General features: G+C 33.7%; 1 long non-coding RNA gene across 1 annotated transcript; it reads left to right on the top strand.

The window, feature by feature from the left end:
• The first annotated feature begins 1,684 nt into the window (after window positions 1-1,684).
• Window positions 1,685-6,119, top strand: LOC306806662. The gene is made up of 3 exons (XR_013775518.1): window positions 1,685-2,125; window positions 5,211-5,322; window positions 5,956-6,119. It is a non-coding gene; the product is annotated as an uncharacterized lncRNA (long non-coding RNA).
• The last annotated feature ends 2,131 nt before the right edge of the window (window positions 6,120-8,250 follow it).

The following is an 8,250-nucleotide window of genomic DNA, read 5'->3' as shown; positions in this document are numbered from 1 at the left end:
ACCAAACCAAAAGAAATCAATCTGCCAAAGTTTTTTACACTTTGTTACAAAATCTAATGCTTCAGTTTTGTCTTAAAAGTCATCCTAGGTCACTTGCAAGATTAACACTCTCCGTGGAGACATTCAACCATTTGAGAACTAAAACTTGCACTGATTCCCCAAATTACTCCACATTTCCATGTAGTTGAAACCCAGTCTGACAGTGACCTACAATGAAGCAAATTCCATACCAAACTTATAGTATATTCATATCATTAAAATAGCTTTTTTCTTTTTCTTCTAAGATCAATGGAGTACATTTTGTTAAAAAAAAAGGCAGCTGTATATATTATTTCCAATGAAAAATGCCCATATGAAACTGCTCAGCAGTCAACAGAAAATTAAGCATTTCAGGAAGCTTCAGTAGTCACATGGGGGGCATATGCTACCAAATACACAGAGGTTGATCATCATGGGAAATTCTGTGATAAATATGTTATTGTGATCAGGAAAGAGTTTCCATTCTCTGCTGTCTTCTGTTAATTAGAGCCATAGTTCAGCAACCTCTTCCAGATTTTTAGATTAATTCAACTCCCTTTTAGATGTTATTGGAAAATCTGCACACCTTGTACCATGGCTAATCTGCTTCAACTTTCTGCCACTTAACTTTCCCTTGTTCTTTTACTGCAAAATCTAGACATATAAGCAAGCATGGTCCCAAAAGCTAAATAGAAACTTTGAAATTATCTTTTAATAACTTGTATAGGCAAAAAATTTTTGCAACACTTTTTGCAGTTTGTCTTTAGAGCAGAAAATCATTGCATATTTGGTCACAGATGCTAATAAAGCTAATATAACAACCCAATTGAAAAACATAACTAAACTGATTTATGACACGTGATTAGAAGCTTGATGTCAAAAACTTCAGTCATCAGTGTAACATTTATGATTCAATAGCCCCTTTGGGTTTGTAGAAGTGGCTTCTCACTCTGTGGTAGAATCGGTGATGAATTTGTGTATTAAAAGCTCCTGTATTCACATTGCATAAATATGCAAAAATATTTTTAATAAAAATCACCTTTCATTGCATTCTATTGCTCTCACATGTAATATACCTAAACAGAGATCACCTGTGGAGATTGAACCTAAAACCTTTAATACAGGGTTTCTTCCATTTAAAAGAAAGGAACTCAATCTGCCACTAACACTTGCAGATCATATTCTCCTGGTCTACTCATTCAATACAATGAATACAATACTGATACCCAGTGTAAAAGCAAGATAAGGCAGCTATCTGGACCATTAATTCTTAATTGCTTTGGATGTCATTCTTTCAGCACTGACTGAATGAATGAGCACTGCAGCTTTAGGTATAGCCAAAGGAGATTGGTTTGATTGGTCATAAGTTTAATTCCTGTCCTGTTGTGAAGCCTCTTATTTTCCCATCTCCCTGAAAAGGGGAAATTAGAGAAAGTCTGCATACCTTGAGGTATATTTATATTTATGTACTGTTGGTTGCAGATGTCCCAGTCCTGGCAGAGGAGGGCTATGAGCTGGTTCCAGATGATTCCAGATTATTCCAATGGACCCATCTCAGGGCACAACTGAGCCCTACAGCCAAGATTGTGATGCCTCAGGGATAACATATTTAAGAAGGGGCAAAATGTTGAATGGCAGAGATGAGAAATAGGGGGGAAAGGAGGAGAAATAGCCCTGTGAACATCAAGGTCAAAGAAGGAGAGATATCATCCCATAAGATAGAGGAGAAATTCCTCTGGAGCCCATTAGAGATATTATAATGGAGCCCATTTGTCCTGCAAGACTGCAGTTCAGCTCAAGCTGGACCAGGGAAAAAATACACAATAAGAGAATTTTTTGTTTTGGAAGGGACATTAAAGATCATCTAGTTCCAATCTCTCTGCCAGGGATTCCTTCCTGTAGACTGAGTTGCTCAACATCCCGTCCAAGCTGACCTTAAGGAAGAAGACCTCCATGAGGAGGAAGGAGCAGCAGACAAGAAATGTTTTGAACTGACAACAGCTCCCATACCCCATCACCCTGTGACATACTGGATGGAGGGTTAGAAGGTTGAGAATCTGGAAATTAAGGACTGCATTTGAGTCTAAGAAAAGAAGCAGAGCCAAAGGTATTTCTAATTTTTGTTTTTCACCATCTGGCAATATTATTAAAAAACAGTCAGTAATTTATTTTAATTTTCCCCAGGTTGAGTCTGTTTTACCTGTGGCAGCCATTGGTAAGTGATCCTCAGTCTTTTTCTTGACCCTTTCTTTTCCCCTGCCCTGTCCTCTTGAGGGGAACTACGAGAGAAGCTGGGTCAGCACCTGGCAGCCAGCCAAGGTCCAATCACAAATTGCCACAGTGCATGCCTATAAACACACACTATTTAAGGTACATGACTAATAATTAATATTTAAAACAAACAAAAACCCAAAATAATTACCTTCTGAAAAGCAGGTATTGAGATAGTATAATTTTAGTTTATATCAAAAGCTACTGTAATGATGTCGAGTTTTTTAATTTTTTTATTGCAAAACCAGACTTTATTATGAGTAAGTTACAATTGTACTGAAATATCCTGATAATCTTAGAGCATTTCTTAAGAGTTTTCTAATGGATAACATCTTCCAATCAGAAAAGAAAAAAATAAGTTTTTTTTTCCCTACATTAAATTTTAAACATAATTAATATATCTATTAAATTAGAGTTAAAAAGAGATGTTTGGGGTAGGTTCACAAGCAAAGCAGTATAACTGTAGACTTGAATAGATGCAAATTCATTTGTTTTAGATGAGATCTGACACAAAATATCTATTTCTAGTTCAAATTTATAAACTTCATAGTTCTAGAAATTAAAGAATAGAACAGATAAGCATTTGAAAAGTAGCTATTATCCTATAAACAAAGCAACAACAACAAAAAAATCCCTTCATATTAAGACAGGTCAGGTATGCTGGAATAATATATTTTAAGTCAAAGATGCATTGTAAATCAAAATATCTCACAGCATGGACTGTAGCTCAGGTTATAATTAATTATAGTATTGGGAAGTAAGCAATGAAAACAATTATTACACAGTGTTTTTAAAAGTACTAACCCTATGGGTGTCTGTGTAAAAATGAATGTCAGTTACTGGCTATGAAATCAATAAATTATGTTTGGAAATCCACATCATTGTAATTAGTAATTCATTACTTTCTCAGGATTACAATATGGATCACATGTCCACAGCAGGTAAAATTGTTCTTTCATCTCTTTGCAGTTACTGTTTTGCTTTGTTTTGTTCAAGAATCTATTATATCAATTTACTTTTTTATTCTTTCTGAAATTAACAAATGAACCAATGTTTCTTTTAGGATAGCAGTTAATATGTAGTAATGTTTTTATTGATTTCTTCCTGCTGATTATGATTATTACTGCTCTCTAATTTGACTTCAGCATTATAGGCTTTTCTAGAGTGGGAAGCAGATCAGAGGAAGAAAACAGCAGTAAAAACGGAGATATTAGTTGGAAGACTAATAACACTATGTCTGTCAGGTACAAGCACACTTTTTGATTTTCCCTGATAAAAAAGGATAAAGCTAAAAGGTGTTAGGATGATTTTTGGCCCTGTTCTATGTAATATAAATTTTTAAAAGCATTATTTTTGTTTGGAAAAGTAAAGAGAAACACTGAAATTATGGAGTGAATTAGTTACTTGCTAGTTTAATTCTCAAACACTAGACATGGATACAAACCAGGAATGGAAACTGTGAGCCTAAGGGCTAAACTGACTTCAGAAAGATGGTTCCTAAATTCTGGCCTTGTCCCTATTTTATCGTATGACTTTTGGTTTGGATTTTTTCCATCTTAGAAAAAAACAAAAATTGCCACTAAAAAAAATTAATGAAGAAATAATTTCAACGTATGTCTCTTCATCCCTATGTTCAGATTTATTCTATTTGCTCTATAAAAATCCTTGCTTGTGGAGGAAAACTACATAAATAGATACAGAAGAAAGATACAGAAAAAGGTAAGTGCAGCTGTACTTCTAAAATTTGGGAGCACTGTTTTGCTTCTGCATGTGCCTTCCTGACCAGACAGGCTAAAAGATAATTTCTTAAAAGAACAAGAGAATTCCTTTATTTTCCTTTTCATTCCCTTTGTCCCTCTGTTATTTCTGCAGTACTCCAAAAGAAGAACTTTACACAGAGAGACTGAAACTCAAGCAAATATTCTAATCACTGAGCTTTTATATTAAAATGTGGATCGATTCTTTTATTTGACCTCTTAATGAAAGCAACTATGCTCACACTGTTTAGTAAGTTCCATTCTGCTTAACTGCACAAGGAGTTTCTCTAGGAAGCCTTAAGAGCTGAAGTGCTTTTAATTAGATGTGAAAAGGACTAGTTTCTGAAATCTGGTGGGATTTCAGCAAGATATATATACATCTCAGAAGAAATAGCTGTTCCAAACACTTCAGTGTTCAGATTTTTGGTTTTTAAGTTGGATTTTCAATTAAAGGACCTAATTGCAGGCATCCAAACCCTTTTATACAGTATACTATTAAACACCTTTATTCTTTTCCTTTTTTTTTTTTTCTTTTAGCATGCCGGCTTTATCATCCTGGGATCAACCCAAAGTATTGACTGACACCAAAATCGTGATCAACCACAGTGCTAGGCCAGACAGCTAAAATACCAGTACAGACCTAGGGAAGCTGAGAGTTAATTGCATGGAGAATCAGCAGGAGTAAATATATGTATCTACAATGCAGACCTTTCCACTGGAGTTAGCAGATTGACCAAGAGTGACCAGGTGAGCCAGTAGTCCTGACTTCACCTTACAGTCAATGAAAAGCATCCATGTTTAGTGCAGCATGCATTTTGTACTTACACATGCACATCAAATTAGTCAGAAAAGTGATTGTGAAAGAGTCTGGTTGTCTATGGTTTAGACCATCATTTACACCTGGCCAGAATAAATGCCAAAAGTGGCTTTGTCAAAACAGCTTATAGTCAAAAACCCCACATTCTGACACAGGAGACCAGTTTACTGCCAAGTCATCTGTCTCCTTTTTTCAGGAAAGCAATGGATAGAATGGCTGTGAAGTTCTGAACTGTCCTAAACCAATAGGAATTTTCTGATCCTTCTCAGCATTTTTTTTTAATAGTGCAGAGCCTCCAAAGTTCTTTCTGTAATAATTCCTGACATTGTTTCTTCACTGTGTTTTAGTGCAAATGTCTCTGAATACAATGGTTCCTTCAACTAATAAGAGACTTCACAGGAAGCATGAATTATTGAGGATTAACTATGAGACTAAAATAAGAAAGCCATTTCTGAAGAGGTAAATTCATAGTTTCTGTGGACACCTTTTGCAGCTCCACTAGAAGTATATCTAAGAGTTGGAAGTTAACTGGAGACTGGTTTCATGACTCATTAACATATGCAACATTCTCGATGGCTAGAGTAGATAAGAGAAATATAAAACATATTTGCAGATTCTTAAAGTTCTTATATGCATGAAAAATACTATTTTTTATTGTTATTGAAAACACAGAGTTAAATCATTTTGCCATGTCTCCTTAGTTTAAAAAATATTGTTAAATAAAATGTTGAATAAATTCTTTCTGACACAAACAGATATTTGCATGCATGTTTCATAAAAAACACAGCAATTCTGTTCTCTGAAGATTATACTAGTCTTAACCTAGTTCTAGCTGAAATGAATATGAAAATACAAATATATTAAAATATTTTTCTATGATATATGTATTGTAAATAAATTGCTCAAAATTACTCCAAAGCATGTCTTCTTAAATTAAATAATTTACAAGTCTTTCCAGTGTTCTAAATAAAAACACGTAATTCTTATTCCATATTTACATAAATAGTCTGCATAATTGTTGTTTTAGCATGGTTATTGCATTGGTTGATTTGACTAATATTAAATATGTATGAATTTCCTGCTATTCCCTAGGGCTCACAGAAACAAGATGAATCTCAAGAGACTGGTTTAAAGTTTAGATTTAAAGAAGAAAAGCCTTACAGATCCAAGCATCTTTGAATGTTTTTTCACTGATGAAGTCTAATTTTCACCTCAAGTAAATATTTAATAAATAATTATTACTTGAAGATTTACAAGCAGTGCCAAGATTAAGTAAATTATTTGTGTGTCTTTTTCAAGCTTTTAGACAGTTCTACATACAACCAAACAAAAGTAGGACATGATTGATCTAAAGCATATTGACTTTTTGCAACACTTTTCACACTGATAAATTAAAATTCTTCAATCCAGCTGATCAACTGAGTTTCTATATTAGTCTTGGAAAATGCAATTCTTACAGCACTGTCCTCCAAAAATTGATTCTACCTTACTGGCTGTAGATGACAATGTGTAATGCTAATAACAAATTATAATGCTAATAATAATATTATAAATATAATAAAAATTAAATAACATAGATAAAAATTTGCTTATGCTGATAAGTTGTTAATTATTTTTTATGCATAGAATACATATGAGCTACAATACAGGTATTGTCATCAATGGACTTGACATTGCCACTGTTGCAAACAGTGAGTTTACACAGCAGACAATAGGTTTGCAAAAGTATAGCATCCTATTAAAAGAAAAATGCATTTTTTAAAGTCTAATCCCTCCAGCATATAGTACATATGTCTGATTATACAGATCATGAAGTCTTAAGGATGCCTTAATGTGTTCTTAAATGCTGTACATAGAATCATGAAGTCATTGAATGGTTTGATTTGGAAGGGACTTTAAGGATCATCTTGGTTGTTCTAAAATGCTTCTGAAACCTGTTCCTACGAATAATGATGAGCTCTTCAAAAGCACCTAAGCTGTATAGGGGGAAAAAATCCATTAAGATAAACAAGGAATTATCTGGAGTCTTGGTCAAACTATAGAAACAGGATGTTTTGGATCCATTCCTTGTGAGTTACTTAGATATACATGTGTGTTTATATATACATACATATATATATATATATATATATATATATATATATATATATATATATATATATGCATGCATGTGGGGGTGTGTGTGTATATATATCTGTATATAACCACCTGATTCTATATTTGTGCCTATCAGCTAACTTTGCTCCAAGCTTTATACATTTGCAAATGAAATGGATTTCATTTTACACAAAATCCACAATGCAGTTCTAGTAAGGGGCACCTCTGTTGACCCCACTAAAGTTCAGAGTGTGACACACAGGTGTAGAGAAATACCTTAATACCAGTAATAATCGTTATGTTTTCCTGAATCTGTAGATTATCAGGAGATACTGGATCTCTTCCAGTCTAAACAGAAGCCAAAGTTTATTCATATGATGGTTAGAAAAAAAATAAAAATAAAATTTGAGGTGACTTCAATGTGAGCCAAGTAGTGTAATGAACCTATAAAATGCTTACTGAGATGCAGTCAGGCTTGCAGATGTGTTTACAAAAAGGAATGCTCTAGTTTCATATTTATTATGAGCTTTCTCTGATTTAAGACTACTGTATATTGAAACTGAGTAAACAGATTTTTATTTACATAAGCGTGACCATATCAAAGCAAAATTAAACTGAAAAAAAATTCTTTCAAAAAAGTATTATCTTCAGTAAGCTTTCTGTAATTAAGGAATAAAGAAACCTCATTGAACTCAAGAAACTCTTCAGAAAGGCTATTAGAAAAAAATCAATACCCTTAAAAATAGTAATGCAAAGATGGGATTCTAAAATGATGTTCGTTGGATTCTGGCTGCATGAAACCATCAAAGTGCAGCACTCCAGTAACATTTTAATAACACATTCAGGTGGTAATATAATAGATAGGCAGCTTTTTGCATTATAGTCCAAATGTCTTGATGCATAATTCTAGCGTATGAGAAAAGAATTCTTATAAGTAACCTTCTATAAGCAGGTCTGTTCATCTCCAGTAGCTGAAATACAGAATGTTGATGAGACTCCCCTTTTATGAAAACAAAGGAAGCACAATTGCATTATAAACACCAAATCAGTGATAGAGTAGGATTCTTTATTCATTTTCAGAAGTGCAAAGGACTATACGAAAGGCAGAGGGGTATTTGGATCCTTAAAAGTGTAATTTTGTTCTCAAAATGTAAGCAGGCGAGTAATGACTTCAGCAGTGAGTAGGCCCAGACCAAACAGATTTTGCCAACAAGATACTAAGCGTTTTCTTCCATATATTGAGTGAAATCAAATACAATCAATTCCAAAAAAGCCTCAGTATATGTGGAG

This window comes from Erithacus rubecula, assembly GCF_903797595.1.
Source record: "Erithacus rubecula genome assembly, chromosome: 1".
NCBI lineage: Eukaryota > Metazoa > Chordata > Aves > Passeriformes > Muscicapidae > Erithacus > Erithacus rubecula.
The sequence above is the reverse complement of the archived record's forward strand: the minus strand, read 5'-3'. Positions and strand labels throughout refer to the sequence as shown.